This window comes from Falco punctatus (genome assembly GCF_963210335.1).
Source record: "Falco punctatus genome assembly, chromosome: 1".
Taxonomy (NCBI): Eukaryota; Metazoa; Chordata; class Aves; order Falconiformes; family Falconidae; genus Falco; species Falco punctatus.
The window spans coordinates 45,265,769-45,282,161 of NC_137580.1; the positions used below are offsets into that span (position 1 = coordinate 45,265,769).

The 16,393-nt window shown below is 39.0% G+C and overlaps 1 protein-coding gene across 2 annotated transcripts in view; it reads right to left on the reverse strand.

Annotated features, from left to right (window-relative positions):
* Positions 1–16,121, reverse strand: part of CTBP1 (C-terminal binding protein 1) — a 251,265-nt gene extending 235,144 nt beyond the window's left edge. The window contains exon 1 of one of the 2 annotated variants that reach the window (XM_080366770.1): positions 16,018–16,121. The gene's annotated coding sequence lies outside the window, so the exon portion shown is untranslated. The remainder of the gene's footprint in view (positions 1–16,017) is intronic. The other variant, XM_080366769.1, reaches the window with a different exon arrangement.
* Between the last annotated feature and the right edge of the window lie 272 nt (positions 16,122–16,393).

Below are 16,393 nucleotides of genomic sequence, written 5' to 3' on the forward strand. Positions count from 1 at the left end.
ACAACAAAAAAACACAAAACACTTATGTTCTTTAAATCACACATTTTCTTACTGCTATCTTGAAGTATGAAGTATGGAGATTTATACCTCAAAAGCATCCACCATTTCAGCCAGGATCATTCCTGAGTATCAGGGTCCTGCTTTAACACTAACTTTTGGAACATCTGAGGGTTCATCTGATTTTTTTCAGTGACCAAAGAAGAATCTAAGGATCTCCAGCATCAATTCTTCACTAACGCATTGCTCCCCACAGAGGCATACATCTGTCTACAGTGCATGTCCACACTCCATCATCTTCCTAAATTTGATCTGGAGTTAGAACTAAATGTAATGATTGTTTCAGTGTTATAAAATCAAGCATGTATCTCATCCTCCAAAGCTAGGTGGGGAAGGGAACAAATTCCCCGTCTTCTCCTGTTTCAGAGTTCGCTCAAACAGGGCAAAAAGTTTTGTTCCTTAATTTGAATATCACAGCATAATTCTTAACATAACTCATATAGATGCAATGGCTCACAATGAAGATTGTCTACATTTGAAATATGGAGAATTGAAAACCAACAGCATCCCCTTTTTGGGTTTGGTTGGGGTGGTTTTTTTGCTTTTACATGCATAGTATATTGTAGGGTTAAAGTTGGCTAAGTTCAGTCTTCTTTCTATCTGCTTCCCCCCCACAAATTAAGAATATTTTTTTAAAATGTTTTGAGTCAACACCATATTTTTTCTTTAGCGCATAACTGAGACGTCTGTCATAACATCTCATATTAAGCACAACAGCGTCCAAAATGCTTTATTACATTATTGATCTTATAACACATACAGCTCCAATCTATATCATAAAGTCTTCCTTTATAAGCCTGTGTTTAGAAAGCAAAAATAAGCAAATACAAATGATTATTAGTTTATTTTAAATGTTCTTGCAATAGTAAATCCCCAGTCAAAAAGAACAGTAAAAGGGCATCATACCTAGTTTGACAATCAGCAGCCACAAATGAAGGAGGAGCACACTCCATCCTGCTCAATAATCTAAGCAACTCTATCATACTGTCCCCACGTAAGGGACTTCCAAATATCAAAGAACTAGCTGGAACTAAAGAAAAGTAATGCAACAAATGAATAGGGAATACTTCCCACTGGGGAGGACAAGTTGCACCAACTTTCACTATTTGAATGCATAATTGTATTTCCAGGCTCAGACAGTGAATTTTCTGCTCTGCTTAAATTAAAAAAGCAAGCAATCCATCTACACACCACGTGGAAGGGAGAAGATGAAGACTGTAAAGTGCAGAGCTTTAGCACTAAAGGCAGTTCATGAAAAGATGCCAGATGTTTTCTCTAGAGAAGAGGAAAGATCGTACAGATCATTAGGTGATGACACAACTTGCTACAGGCCACTTTTGGCTCTGAAGGAGCAGAAAAATCCATGGAAACGTTCCTCTCTAAGCCCCTATGGGGTACACAGACATTGACAAGGCTGAGCCTTCTTTCTTACAGTATGACAGAAAGGTAGATATTTTCTACCTTTCTACTCTACAGCCTACCATCATCTTATCTTTTAGTCCATCACAGCCCATGAAAGTCAGCCTCTCACTACCAATCAGCTCAGCATATCCACTGCACATTTACTGTACTTCCAAAGCAAGCATCACTACAGTCCATCTGCACCATGTGCCAGGCTTGCAGAGAACTTTCTGTTAATTGTCAGTTACTTAACTACTGCTTGTGTGAATCCATTTTCTGTTTCCCATTTCATACTTTGACAGACTCATCAGGGATACTTTTTTTTTTCAGATTAACATAGCATCCAACAGAACAGAAAACCGGTTTATAACTAGGTCTCGTAAGGCACTACAAACAGGCTAAATATATATTCTGGATAGATTAATATCACACAGAATTTAGCACACATTTCTGAAAACCAAAAACTCTCAAGACCCATTTTGGACTGTATCAGGATATCTGAAAACTCAAGCAGTAGAAGTTTCGGGCCTGTCAATTCAAATTCCAGATTCTTGTTGGATCTGAGTTTTACAATTGGCAATATGACAAAAATTATGTGCATCGACACTTTTAAAGTTTCTATTTATTGCTTTCTCCAGCCCGCTGATTCCAAGATGCGTGTTGATGGATGCATAACAGGCAGTTCCTGTTAAGTTTTTATTTTCCCACACAAGAACTGTAGCAGGTTTTCCACCTGATGCTTACTTAGCATAACCTTCCTAATTACTCAAAAGTCAATGCTGAAGAGGGAAACCTTCATCACAAAGTCTGCTTTGGGACATGAAAATGACAATTGCTGTGGCATGTTTGTCTTTGACAATGTGAGATATTTTTGGTTGAATGTAATATTATTTTGGTAGCAAGACTAAAGAGGGACAGGATGTTTGTTTATTCTGCTAACACGCTGCACCCATAAAACTTAGAGGATACACCACATCTGACAACAAAATATTGCTGGGAACCACCTTCTTTGATACACCACTTATTTGTTAAAACCCCATATATTACTCATTTTGTATATATACCAGTTTCACTACTTGTATTGGCTTTATGAAAGTATATTCTTCCTTAAAAGTACCAGCACACACATAATAAAAGACAATTTCTTCGTTACTGTAGAGTGATAGTTGATGTGCCAATATTTCATTTCATTTAAAGTTTAAACTGAATTTAGTTTTAATTTAATCTGAAGTTAACTGTCCTATCCAGAAGTATGTATCCATATGTCGAACAACTAACAAAAATGGAATGCTGAATGATAATCTAGTGCCTTATCTTTCTCTTTCTATGAGACCTGTTTTTATTGTCAGTCTTGACATCAGTGTGAACACATTGATGTGACTCAGGCTGCAAACTGTGCAAAACTTTCACAGCAGTGAAACTAAATAATGCAGCCATTAGTATAAAGAGAAATGGAATATTTTGACAAGTAGCTAGTCATAACACTATTTCTAAATTAAAATTTTACTGCAATCCCAAGCTGATGAAATATATAGCATTTTTGTTATCAAAGTGCACAAAGTCTAAGCCAGAACTGTACAATTACCTCTTAAAAATCATATTAAAATAATCTGGTCTTTATAATACCTATTGTTTACATCATGCCTTTTATTTAAAGGTACTAAAGAAAATGCAAAGACTACTAATAGAAAAAAAAGCTAATTTATGAGAAACACACATCACCAGATAGGTTTCCTACTGTAGGCTAACTTCTCAAGATGATAGGACAAATTAATATCTGCACTGCATATTTTTAGCCCCTTTTAGCAGTTAATAAGCTGCTTTGGATGTTTTTATTGCATATTCAATGGTTACTATTTGCAATGATAGTGACTGTCATTTTTAATTAGCATTGGGTAACAGCCTACTAACATAAAAGACTTTCTATACTTACAATAAATAATCATTGCCTCACTAAAAGCCTTCATAGCAACTTTAGGTACCTATTGGCTTCGTGGAGTTCAACACATACACACAGTAACTCCTTCCAGAAGTAAACAAACTTGATTACTGCCAATTAAGACCAATTTTATACCAATTATTAATTTAGGAAAGAATACTGGAACTACAGCAGGCATACTCTTAGAAATTAATGCTTACACCTCTAAAAAAGCCCCCTGTGAATCCATTAAAAAAGATGGTATGTGGTAACATATTTTAGTAATTAAATTTTAAAGCCAAATGGTGAAATTAAGACAACACCTTTCAGGATACAAAGATATGTCAGTCTGAACTTTACAGTTAAGACTACACAAAAGCCCTCACTTTTTGTAACACTAAGATATTAAATGTATCATAAAGGAGAGGTGCTCTAACGTCAAGGAGTTTAAAAATTGACATGGGATATGAAACAAGTTACAGTTACATATCCAGATCATTTCTTCAGAAGCATTAATTTCTAATCATGATATCATCAGAATTCAGAGTAAACCATGTTATGGAAATGGCTGTCACTCAGAGAAGTGGCTTCCTGAAAATGACACCAGTCCAACTGTACATAGCATGGTGCTCTGCACACTTGAGCCTTTCTTTACCTTTCAACAGTCAGAATGTCATTGCCTCCTGTCAAAACACTAGGAAAGATTTTGGATTTTATCCCCATCTTTATAATCTGAGGATCTCCAGCTGACAATACTCCAATTCATCAATATTATGAAGATGGAAAAATGACTACAAAATCAAAGCACTGGGACAGAAAACAGCTGCCAAAGTTGCTTGAGACAAAAGATAACAAACACACTGAGGAACTTTCAAGACTGTAAACGAACTTTGTGCTAGAAATTAGCATTTTATCCTATATACCTCTACACATAAAAAACACCCACTTACATCTTCTCAGGCTTGCTAACATTCCCTTTCTCACAAGGTAGATCTGGACAAGCACGATCTATGAAGCACCTCAAGACTAGATTGTGCCTTTTCTTACCTGATTCAGACATTACTCCATCTAAAAACATATCTACAAACATAGGAGCAGAAAATCTTACTGGCATTTCTTGGAAACTTGTGACTAGCAGACAAAGCTATCACCAATGAGCTCTAAATCAGAAAAAAAATAACATTTAGATATATATATACACACAGACACATTTAGAACACACTACTGCAAGGCAAAACACTATCAACCAACTAGACACTGAAAAAAATGAGGAGGTAAAGATGGCATCGCAGAACACAACAGCTTAAAATCAAATGCAAGCATCCAAAAGCTAGAATGACATTAAAGAATGCTAAAAATATGCACCACAGATAACTACGTACTACTAATTTTGCTGTACAAGGCTAATTAGAGATCTGAAACTATCTATTCTTACAACTTGTGCACTCTACTGCTAATTTAATGTCCTCTATAGGTTTAGACTGCTTTCCCCCAGTCACAGCAGGAGTAGGCAATCTTTTCTGTACAAGTTTTCAGCACTTCCACATGTTAAGTCCTCCCTTAACTGGGCAAGCTGAGATGCTCAAGTTAAAAGCAATAGGACCTAGATTTAATTAAGTCTTACTCAAAATAAGCATCAACAAGGTCCCAAAACCTTGATACACAATCAGGATGCAAGTATGTTTATTTTGATACAGTCCTATCAGGATCAGAAAAGTTAATTTTTTTATTGCCTCTGTGGGTATGAATACATTACCATGTTTTTGATATCTTCACCAGTATAACAGTGTAGGGCTCAAAGTAATACAGTATATCTTAAATAGATTAAAGGATTTTATCTGCTTAACTTTTATGGTGTAATCACTCTACCAAAATCTTCACTTTCTCCAAGCTGACTTCCCAGGGGGTAAAAGTGGGCAAAATCAATTTCCTATCCCACAGTTCTTGAGTAGATGGGGAAATGGCAATTCTTTTCTCCACAGAATCTTTCCCAGATACTTTGACCCTAAAAGTAAACAGCATTTTCTTTAATTTCTGTGCCAGCATTTCAGGAAACACATCGACCTGTGCACAACAACTAAGCTAACAAATCTCTTCGACCATGTCTTGCAGTCTGAACTCTGCTGGTCACCTTCACTCTCTACTCACACTGAAGGACATCATGGACTTTCTTTTTTGTATCTATTTGTTCCAGAGGGCCTGAGGTGTGATATACCAACTGCATTAGATCAAATTTGCACCACTTACATGGAAAAGTCAGAATTACTATGGCACTGATAATCACTCAATGCAGAAATGGAAGGTGAATGACTGAATGTCCAAAACAAAGATTCTATGCTTGAAAGTACTTAAAATAATATATTCTTTAAACATCAACTTCTATCTCTATTTGTCTGTCACAGGGCAGCATAAATGAAGTACCAAAAAAGAAGGCGGCATACCCACACATTTTAAAATTTTAGAGGAGATAAAAGAAAATGTCATGCCACACTCTTTCTGGAGGCCTATCAGCAAGAAAAGCAGGGAAATGAAAGGTAGAAAAAAAGAGCATGCAAAAGCTTTCAAACTGTCATTATTTCCTTGCAAAATACTCCAATTTGCACAGGCATTGCCAGTTTACACACTTCTCACTGGCTGTGTCCTCTACAAAACTCAAACACAGTTATCTGAGAAAGGTAGAGAAATACATTAACAACACAGTATAAGTTACAATGATTTCCACAGACACCCCACCTAATCTCTACTGTTCTAACGGGAAACTGTCATGTAGTTGACGCTCTAAGATTTACCAAGCTAACAAATGACATAATTTACTAGATAGAGCATGCACTCGATTTCTCAAAGCTAGAATCCTTCTCCACATACATGCACTTACTGAGAAATATAAGCAGAAGCTGTTTGTATAAAAAAAACCCCACTTTTATTTATCCTATTATTTATGTGCTAAGACACATTCCAGACATTGTGTAGACAGAAAATAGCTTTGTAAAAGCAAATTTTACAAACTAAGCTATATTGACTTGTTCTCCAGATGAAGAAAAATATTCCTGTCAAATGGAAAACTGTTGGCAAAATTTGTTTTTAGGATTCTAAAGTTTTTTTGAATAAAAGCTCATTCTTTGAACAACAAAATAAAAGTATATTTTTAAAAGTTTCATGTCATTTCAACTATATCCAAGAATAAAAAACAGCAAATGGTCATTTTCAGTAAACAAAGTACTGAAAGGTACAAGTAGATAACTGAAGCAGGTAACACAGGAAGGAAACTGGAAAATTAAGATGCCATTTGATCTTGAAACGATGATTTCTTGATTTTTACTATCAAATTTAATATTTAACTGCTCCTCTCTGGCAATTGATTAAACTGAACCGTCCTTGGCAAGTTACAAATGATAAGCCCTATTGTGAACTGCGATTAATACCCTGTACAGTCTGACAGTCCACTCTAATTCTTTCTCAACTTTGTTTCACACTTGATTTTCAGCATTAAGTTACCCTTATACCCTACATTGCACCTGAAACCAATTTACATAGCTTCATACAATGTGCAAATGGAGCGAGAGACATCTCTCAAAGACCTTAGAACACTTCAGACTTCACATTGCGTTGGAGAATTTCCATGACCATGCACAAAAAGAACAAGATTAATACTGTAAACTTTAATCCTGAAAACCTTTATTCACTTCAGTAGACCCAGTGACTTAAGTGAAATTATTCAGCTGTCTGAGATTAAGCACAAACATAACTGTTTGCACTGGAATTCTCAATCTTGCATTTCTTGATTTTGCAATCTACAAATTTATTCACGAAGGTCAGTGATTCTTTGATACTAATGTAATAAGTCTCATTGGGGAAATGGAGGGTTCTTCTTTATTTTTCAACATCCTAAAATGCTGCTAAAACTACACTTCTGGCTGAATCCCAACAGAACAGTTGAACAAATCAATGAAGGCCCAACTTTTGTCTGAAATTTTAAAACAGAGACTGAGAATCTGTTAATACTCAATATCAAGGTACTAACCAGTCAGCTGATACTCAGCTACCTAAAAAACACCTAAATTAGCAACAACAGTCTTGAAATGCCTTATTAGTGCTAACCCGAACTTTTTTTTCTGGAAACATTTTATTACCAAATCACTAGTGGTTTAATTTTTTTAATGTTTATGACTTTTGATGCAAATATGTGAGTATCCACCATCCATTGTCGTGTCTGCTGCTGTAAGACAAAATATTGCTTCTCTCAAAATTTCATTAGTAGATACTGAAGTAGTTTAAAAAGGAATTACCATTATACCCCTTCTGTAGATGGAAAACAGAAAGCTGAATTGACTTGCCCTAATCCAATAGCAAAGCAAGGAAAACACTATTTGCTCCGATTCCAGTATTCCTATCCATTATGTTGCACAGCATCCTGTGCCTGAAATATCAGGTATATCGCTCTTAAATATAGCATATCCTAATAAAGGAGGATGATAAAACAATTTCAAAATACATTGAACAATGAAATGAATTGTCATGCATCAATAGCTATATCTGAATTTTGCTCTAGCTTATGGAAGCTTTCTGCTTCAATCTAAAATAGCAATCTTTATATACATAAAAATTTTCATCTGAAATAATAATCCATTATTAATGCAATAACAATGTACCATTCCATACAACTCCAGCAACAGGAAAAAAGCAAAACATTGTCCACTAACAGCAGCAATGGAATTCCCTTTCTTCCCCTTCCTCCCTATTTGGACAGAACACAGCTAGTGGGGTTTTTTAGTACTTTTCAAGACGTGAAAATTTAAAACCAAAAATCAGTAACTTTTGAGTTGATAATTTCTATTGTGAAAACAATTTGTAATGATGATGAGATACATTGCTGTTGAGTCTATTATCTATAAAATAATAAATGATATTTATAATTTTGCCTGAAGGCCAGAAGCGTCTATTCCATTCAACAGGTTCAACCCATATTTTTGTACCTTGTGGTGAATGCAGTCTCCTGATCAGGTATCTGATAACACACTCTTAGAACACTTAAGAAATTGTGGGATTAAGACATACAAAAAAAGCTAAAAGTGTTTCCTAGCAAATCTATAAACACCTTAAAACTTTTAACCCCAAGTGTCTAGACTATGCTGAACTACTGGTTCCCCTGTGGACTTCCCATAAAACAAGTGGTTTTCAAGTACTATGGTGGGCAGGGGGGAAGGGAGGGAGGGGGAAACTCAAAACTTTTAATTATTTTATTAAAGATGTTTCTAATACATTGCCAAAAGCCCGGTATGTTTTAACCTCCATTACTAGAAAGCTGAACATAGCTCGCATCCCCAAGATGTCTCTGGACTGTCACAGTGAATGCACTTTTCCTTATTATAGGGAAATGGTCCCTTTATACTGGCAATTAAACCTGACCTCTCCCTTTTCTGTTTCCTAAGTATTCCAAACAGCTAATCACTAATTAGTATCTCTGGTGGTTCTCTCAGAACATATGACTTCTATGTGCAAGCATGACAATCCTTCCCATATCCCTCTGAGCTGATCAGCATAATCTGAAGTTCTTCCTGGAAAAGCTCAGGGTAATGCTGAACCCTCTCAACTCAAGGAAAATCAGAAGCACGTTCAAAGTCTCTCTGGCTGCAGTTCAAACTCCCCCAATATTTACCAGCTAGAACACTAAGCTCTGATTGTATTTTCCACTTCATATGACCACCATTTTTAAGGTTTAAAAAAAATCTCCTAAATACATAGCATATGTATGCTTGAAAATAGGAATGCCATGCAATCCAAATGAATCAATATCACTTAATTCTGTAAGAACCTAAAATGAGTTAATTCAGAATATCAGGCTTTGCCTGATTTTATGCTGTCACTTGGTAATGTAAAAATATTCTGGTTTTGTTTCATTGGAGTAGGAGGATTATTTTAATATGGAAAGGATTTATTTCATTCCTGTATGTATGAGCTACTGTTGATATTCCCAACCAGAAAGATTCCTTTCTAGAATTATCATCAATATATATTAAAAGAGAGGGTTTACTTCTACCCTGCCTCTGTTCTAAAAGCCTCCTCAGTGTTAAATCCCAGACCAAGGCTACAGGTCTCCTACTCAAAATTTCTCTTTAGATTTTCTAATCCTTTTCCCCTTAATCTCCATTATACAAAAAGAAATCCACACATGCACGGTCTGTGAGAAGCTAAGTAACTTTACCTCTCACCATAGTTACCACATCTGATTTAACCACTGGCTCCGGACATTGAATCATTGTCCTTTTATGATTTCAGATTTTATTTGTGTGTGTCTCAATACACTCAACAAGCATAAAAATCCTAAAACCAGAGCGATTTTAATATCATTAGTAGACAATTAAATTTCAATTTACGTGACTGTAAGATACCATACCATCCGCCTCTGCTATTTCTATACAGTGTGTTGTTTTCCAGGATCTCAGAAGCCAAAATGCTTAAATGTGTTACTATGACTGTTACTGTAAAGATTTTCTATCTAATTCAGTTCTTTGAATGATTCAGGAACAATTTTGCATTCAGATTTTCATTAGTGTGCTCAACTATTCTATTAGACTTTTTTGTTTCTCATGGTAACCGATTTTATTTGACTTAACTGAAGCTGTTCAAATATTTAGAGGCACTCCGAGATGGCAGGAGTTTATCTAGGAGCATACATGTTGTGTCACAGATATTCTTTTCCTTGCTCTTACTCGCCCCCCCCCCCCCCCCTTTTTTTTTTTTGTTCAAAAACAGTAGCAAACAAATGAGATCTCGACCAGCCACATTGTGCCGGGAACGTGCTCACTTCATCTGTTTATGTTAATATTCAAGTTACAATGGGCACATTTCGAAATTACAAGCTCGGCAGTTAAAACAGATGCTTCTTACGTTCCTTCATATGCACTGTATCCCTTTGCCAGTATCGTCAGGCGCAACGCAAGAACTAAAGTATAAACATCTGCAACACCTCTCTGTTTTGTTAACATTCTTTCACACGTTTTCTTGCTAACTCCAAAAAGGCTCAACGGTGTTAAAAAAAAAAACACCAACCCACAGTGAAATTGGAAACATCTGCGAGATAGCTACGGAAAACGGAATGAAACATGCATAAACAAAAACATGGCGAAAGTGGCCTGGGGTTGTTACACTGTCAGATCATTTTTCCAAGCCCAACATCAAGGCTTTTGTTACAACCAAAGCGGTCATTTGCATGGAGAACCAACAGGGTTTCTTCTTCTTCAGCGTTTCCCCGATCGTAACACACACTCGCTCTCCCCGATACACACAGAGGCAAACCTCTCCTCTCGCAAACAAACAACACGGCTAAACGCACACATATTCGCAACTACGGAATCTACAGATCGCCGACAACGCTCCGCATACTGAATAGTTTGCCACTAAGACGTAATTTAGGTATAAAAATAACAGACAAACCTTTGGAGCGCTGCCCCAGCCGGAGTTCCTCTCCCTCTGCTCTGCTGTTACTGACAAGATCAGGCTGAGATTAACAAGTCCATGCTACTCTGACAACCTTACTCCGCTGGCTTTTGCACACACGCCATGGGCTTTAAATAATATCAAACTTTCAGAAAGTTAAAAATGGAATTAATTAAAGGAACGTAAAGCACAATGGCAGGAAAGCAGAAAACACTGCCTTGGACAATTATTGCAGCAGCATGCAGGGCACTGCTCTGTAGTTAAGGCTGTGTCAGCACTTTCTTTCTAACACCACCCCCCACCCCCCCCACCCCCCATTTTTCAGGGGGCTGTAACTCAAAAAGGAACAAAAAATATTGCTCATGGCTAAAATACTGCTCACAGGTAAGCCCCCTCCCCTCTGCATTTTAAAACATCCATTTAGACCATTCAGAAAGTTACAGGAGGCTGTGTACTTTACCACCATGTCCCACATGCCATTTTTTATGCAAATGAAAGTCTTCTTTTTTGAATGAGATTTCACAAGAATTTTATCTACACAGTAAATTTTTGCCCCCCTTCTTTTTTTTATAAAGCAAATTATTACTTTGACACCTGAAAACCGGTTTGTGTAAACATGGAATAATTTCTAAATAACTTCTACACGCATGCATTGCCTGGAAGGTGCCAGATTCGTAACAGAGATATTAAATTGTCTGCTCACACAGCTGATTCAGCACAGACAACGAACTCTACTGAGGGTCTCAACTCTAATCCATTATGGTAACTTTGTAACCTCAGTCGCTGAGTGCATCTGCATTTTCCCCTGATAAGGAAAGTGTTCTTACAATCATGCTAAAATAAGGAAACAAAGCCTCTGATCTGCAATTACTACTTCACAACAATGGTCTAAACTGTGGCACATCAGGGCAATCTCTCCTGCTGTTGTTAATCGCTGGGTTTTGTTTGTGGCAGCTTTTTTTGTTTGTTGCGTTTTCACACTCTTGGTAATTTCCTCTCAGATACAGAAATAAAGCCAACTTCTCCAGCCTATTTACATAAACCAGATGCACTAATACACTTTTCGGTTATATGCTTAAAGTTACAATATGAAAAAACCACAACTATACAGTCATATTATTACCTTCTTTTAAAGCAAAAATATGCATTTCATGTAAAAAATGTGCAATGGCCTAAGTCTGCTGGGTGCGAAAACCAAAGCATTAAGTTTTGACCCTTTTGACTGATAGGGGCCAGCAAAAACAACAGGCCGCTCATTTGATCCTTACAAAACTCAGTATATCAACACTTGTTCAACAAAAGGTGTCCCTCTGCCCTCTACGAATTTCTGACAGTACTGTTGCATATGTATTACACAAAATCAAGTAGCATCCATTAAAATGGAGCAATTCATTAAAAATGCTCCATTGCTGTGAATAACTTGGTAAAGCAACCATGTCCCCAGTAGGAACTGTCTCATCCTTGTTACCTTCTAAAAGTCTTAATACTTACTGAACACCTATCTCAAGGTATCTGATATTAGTACAGGTCATCTCACATTTCTGTCTTACAAAGACAGCTGCCTGGCATATTTTGAAGACAAGCTGCTTTCATATTAACACCTTATTCTGTCAACACTGTGCACAGTAGTTGTTAAAAAACACCAAAATTTATCTCGCTATTCAGAAGAAAAAAGTAATGTAGATAAAAGGTATGGTCCTAAATACTTCACAAACATCACAACTCACCAGAAGACTATAGCTTCTACTTCTCCATTTTAAGACGGACAGTACAATCACCACCCATTTACTCAGAGGAAGAGTGGGGCAACCTGTGCTCCCACCTGATCCAACACAGGACTATATCACTGCCTCAGGCCAGTCTCATCTGCTAAAGTGAGAAAACGATGGTGATATACATTCACTTCTGCCACCCTAGCACAGAAGTTATGTGCACAAAGAGGAAAGAGAAGCAAGTGTAGTAAAATCTCAATACACTGCAGTTTTCTTCAGCACACGGAAGCAGAGCACTATGGTTGCTGCTTTGCTCCACCAAATAACATCCAGAGTATTTATGTTTCTGAAAGATACATAATCTGCATGCAATGCTTCATGGTATACGGATTTTTTTTTCTAATCATTGACCTGGAGCAAAGCGGAAGACTATTTAAATGCTTTTAAGACACTGTCAAATGAGTAGGGTCCTCCTAAAGGTCTGGAGTATTCTGTATGCACTGCCTGATTTTAACTAATTGCTAATTCACATTAATAAGACACTAAACAAGGACTAACTATTAGATTATGATTGAACAGGACAATGCCAAGAAATACAAAATGGAAGCTGATTTTTATTCTTCATTTTACAGCACTAGGGGACAAGGAAAAATAAACAAGATATGATACACAAACCTTCTTAGTAGTTCCAAATGTGTATTTCCTATTTAAGACTAAAGCAGTTGAATTTATACGAACTGTAAAAGCAAAGTTGTATTGGTAATTAAAATAAATATAATTAAATTAAGCCTCGGCTTTGTATAGTAGGTTAAACCAAAGACCAGAGGACATTAACCTTATATTAAAGAACATAGTACAACCTCTGTATATGAATACCAAGACCCAGGAATAACAATAACAATAAAAATTTTGTTAAATTCAGCAGGAAACTACAGATTTTTACCAGTTCAAAAGATCATTAGCTTCATTCTTATCTCCACATTGATCACTGCAACATTTATATTATAAATCAATGGCTGCAACCTGAAGTTGAAAACATGCCAGAAGTACACATAGGTTGTATCAATATTTGCACATGGAGCCTAGAACATAAATTAGTTGACACTCAACACTTGGAGCTTCCTCTCTGAAGTTGCAATATTTAAAGGTTAAAGATTAGACATGCTCCCTCTTGTGTTAAACTAAGAATACACGGAATACATGCTGTTTTCTCTGACATGATGGTTGCTTGGCCATCTGTTCCATTAAGCAAACCCTTTAACTTTGGCTACTAATGTCTGACAAACCTTCACCAATAATTCTCCAGTTTAAAGACAGATACAGTCTGAGCACATAACCTGCATCCATAGAATATTTGTGCCACATTAGCTACTGTATCATCAGAAAGGACCATTAAGAGGTTACATATTAAAAAAAAATAACTTGCACATAAGTGTTTCAGACAAATACATATGTGACTTAATAAATTACATGGCCAGTCACACTTCTTCAGTCCCTATAGGCGTCACAGACCTAAAGAGTTAAAGTGTGCCCACTTCAAGCTGTTCAGTAGCATCAATGATAGGGAATATTGAACAGCAAATTTCCTTCTAAATATAAGCTCACAGAATATTTAAGACAGAAACAACAGGGAGAATTTATAATGCCACATAATTATGGCTGTAAATACAGCAACAACTAAGCTAGGTTTTCAGTCCTCCACTTGACAAGCTCAGGTGAACCATTCCCTGCACAGACCTTAATGGAGCCAAAATCCTCCTTACACAAATCCTCTTGCAGAATCCAGCCCCAAGATCATGTCTAGACATGAACGTTAATCCCAGGTGTAACTAACACAAATGTTTTTTACTAATATACTTCTTAAACAAAGGCTTTGCAAATTACATTTAGGCACATGTTTGCTGATTATGGTCAGTACCAGACTGAATGCTAGGGCAGCTGAGAGTAAACACAAGTAAAATAGTTTGCAGTACAAAGCTGAAGATAATCTAACAGTCAGTTACATCACTTTGTACGTTTTCTTTACCACCATCCTTCTGTGGTGGATAGATGCTCTCAGTTGCAAGGGGGCCTAGGCACATTGGAAAGAAACAACATCACTGAATTTTCTAAAGACAGACACTTATTAAATATGACTTGCTCTTTCAAACCATGAAAGTTAAACATGCTTGTCTTCCTGGAAATACTTGTGTTTATTTTTCTACAGTCTTCTGCAGACCAGAAATAATATAACCACAAAGTTTAGAAAAGATAGCAAAAACCACCACGATTATTAATGGGTATGTGTTTTGGGGTCTCTTTCAAGCCTCAAACCACAACAGCACACTACCTGAAATACACCTGCTGACGTTAGCAAGCAACTGCATCAAGAAACAGAACTTTTGCCACCGACTTCAACAAGAAAAGAAAGTTTGTATCGCTGCGTGTACAGCTCCCGATAGGCACGTTTCCCCTTTCTCACTGTCTACTGCAGACCTAACAGCTTCAAGGTCTGACAGTCTCTTCCATCTCACTCACTAAGGTGCTCAAATCAGTGAGGAGCTTCATGTAGGGTAGCAAGAGGGTACATGTTATGGCTGAATCGCAACACACTGTCCTCTACATATTATCCGGAAAGTAGCCTACTTATTATCAAGAAAGTAGCTTTTATGTCAACAGGCAGAAGATTAATACTCCAGGAGCGTCTTTATTCTCTCACACAGAAGCAGAGGCAGTCAGCAGGATCAGGCCCTTTTTTCTGTATGGAAACGTTCACGTATGCTCAGCAGGGATTTACTGCTCATTTAAACCAGTGCTTTCACCTTACGGCCCACCAGCTCCCGTAGACCACTCTCAGGGACCAAACAGAGGTCAGCGAGACAAGCAAGCCCTCCGAGACAGGTCTACAGCTGCCTCGAGATACAGCTGAGAGCCCGCAAACACAACCAACAAGGAAAGAAAAGGGGAGAATCCCCAGAGCTGTATAACCGCTGCTGCGGACTTGCAGCGCACGGCGGTGCAGGGGGCGGTCAGGCGGCGGGGGGCGGTAGCAGCTCCCTCCCACCGCGGCCGGGGCTTCACGGCTCCCCCCGTGTGAGGGAGCTGCAGGGCTGCGCCGCCCGCGCCCGCCCGCCCAGGGGAGGGGGGCGCCGGGCCGGCGGGAGAGCTGCGGGGCTGCCGGGCACGCTCCTCGGCTCCTCCCCACCCCCCTCCCCCGCGGGGAAGGCGAGACCGGCCCGGCTGCGAGGGAGCTGCTCCCGCCCCGCGCCTCGCCTCGCCAGAGAAACTTAGCACCGGCCCGCCCGGGAGCGGGGACCCGCCGCGGCCTCCCCGCCGTGGCTCGGGGCCGCCCCGCCTCCACCCCTCAGCGGTGAAGGCAGGCAGCTTCGCGGCGGGCTGGGGAAGGGGAACGGCACCGGGCGCCTCCGCCTGCCCCAGCTAACGGAGAGCGGCAGCGAAGCACGGGAGGACGGCCCAGCGCGGGGAGAGGGAGCTGAGGGGAAGGGGACTCACGCTGTCTCCGCTATTTAAACCTCTTCCCGCCGCCTCCGCCTCACTGACTCTCACTCACTCTCTCCTCCCCACGGAACTTACTAGGGGCGGTCCCCACCCCGGCCAATATACACACCGCCACACGCCGGGCCGCCGCCGGGGCCCCGCCCTTTCTCCCCACAGGCGCCACCCATTCGCTCAACTCTCTGCCCGTCAGCAGGGCGGCGCGACGGCGTTGGCTTGGGACCTGCCCGTCAAAGCACGCTCCGCACCGCGTCCTCCGGGCTCCGCCCCCCGCCCCGCCCCTCCTCTTCCCGGACACCTCAGGAGGTGTTACAACGGCCGTTTTAAGTCACCATCAAAATTTACTTTTAGGTCCCGCCTACTGAGCGCTAGA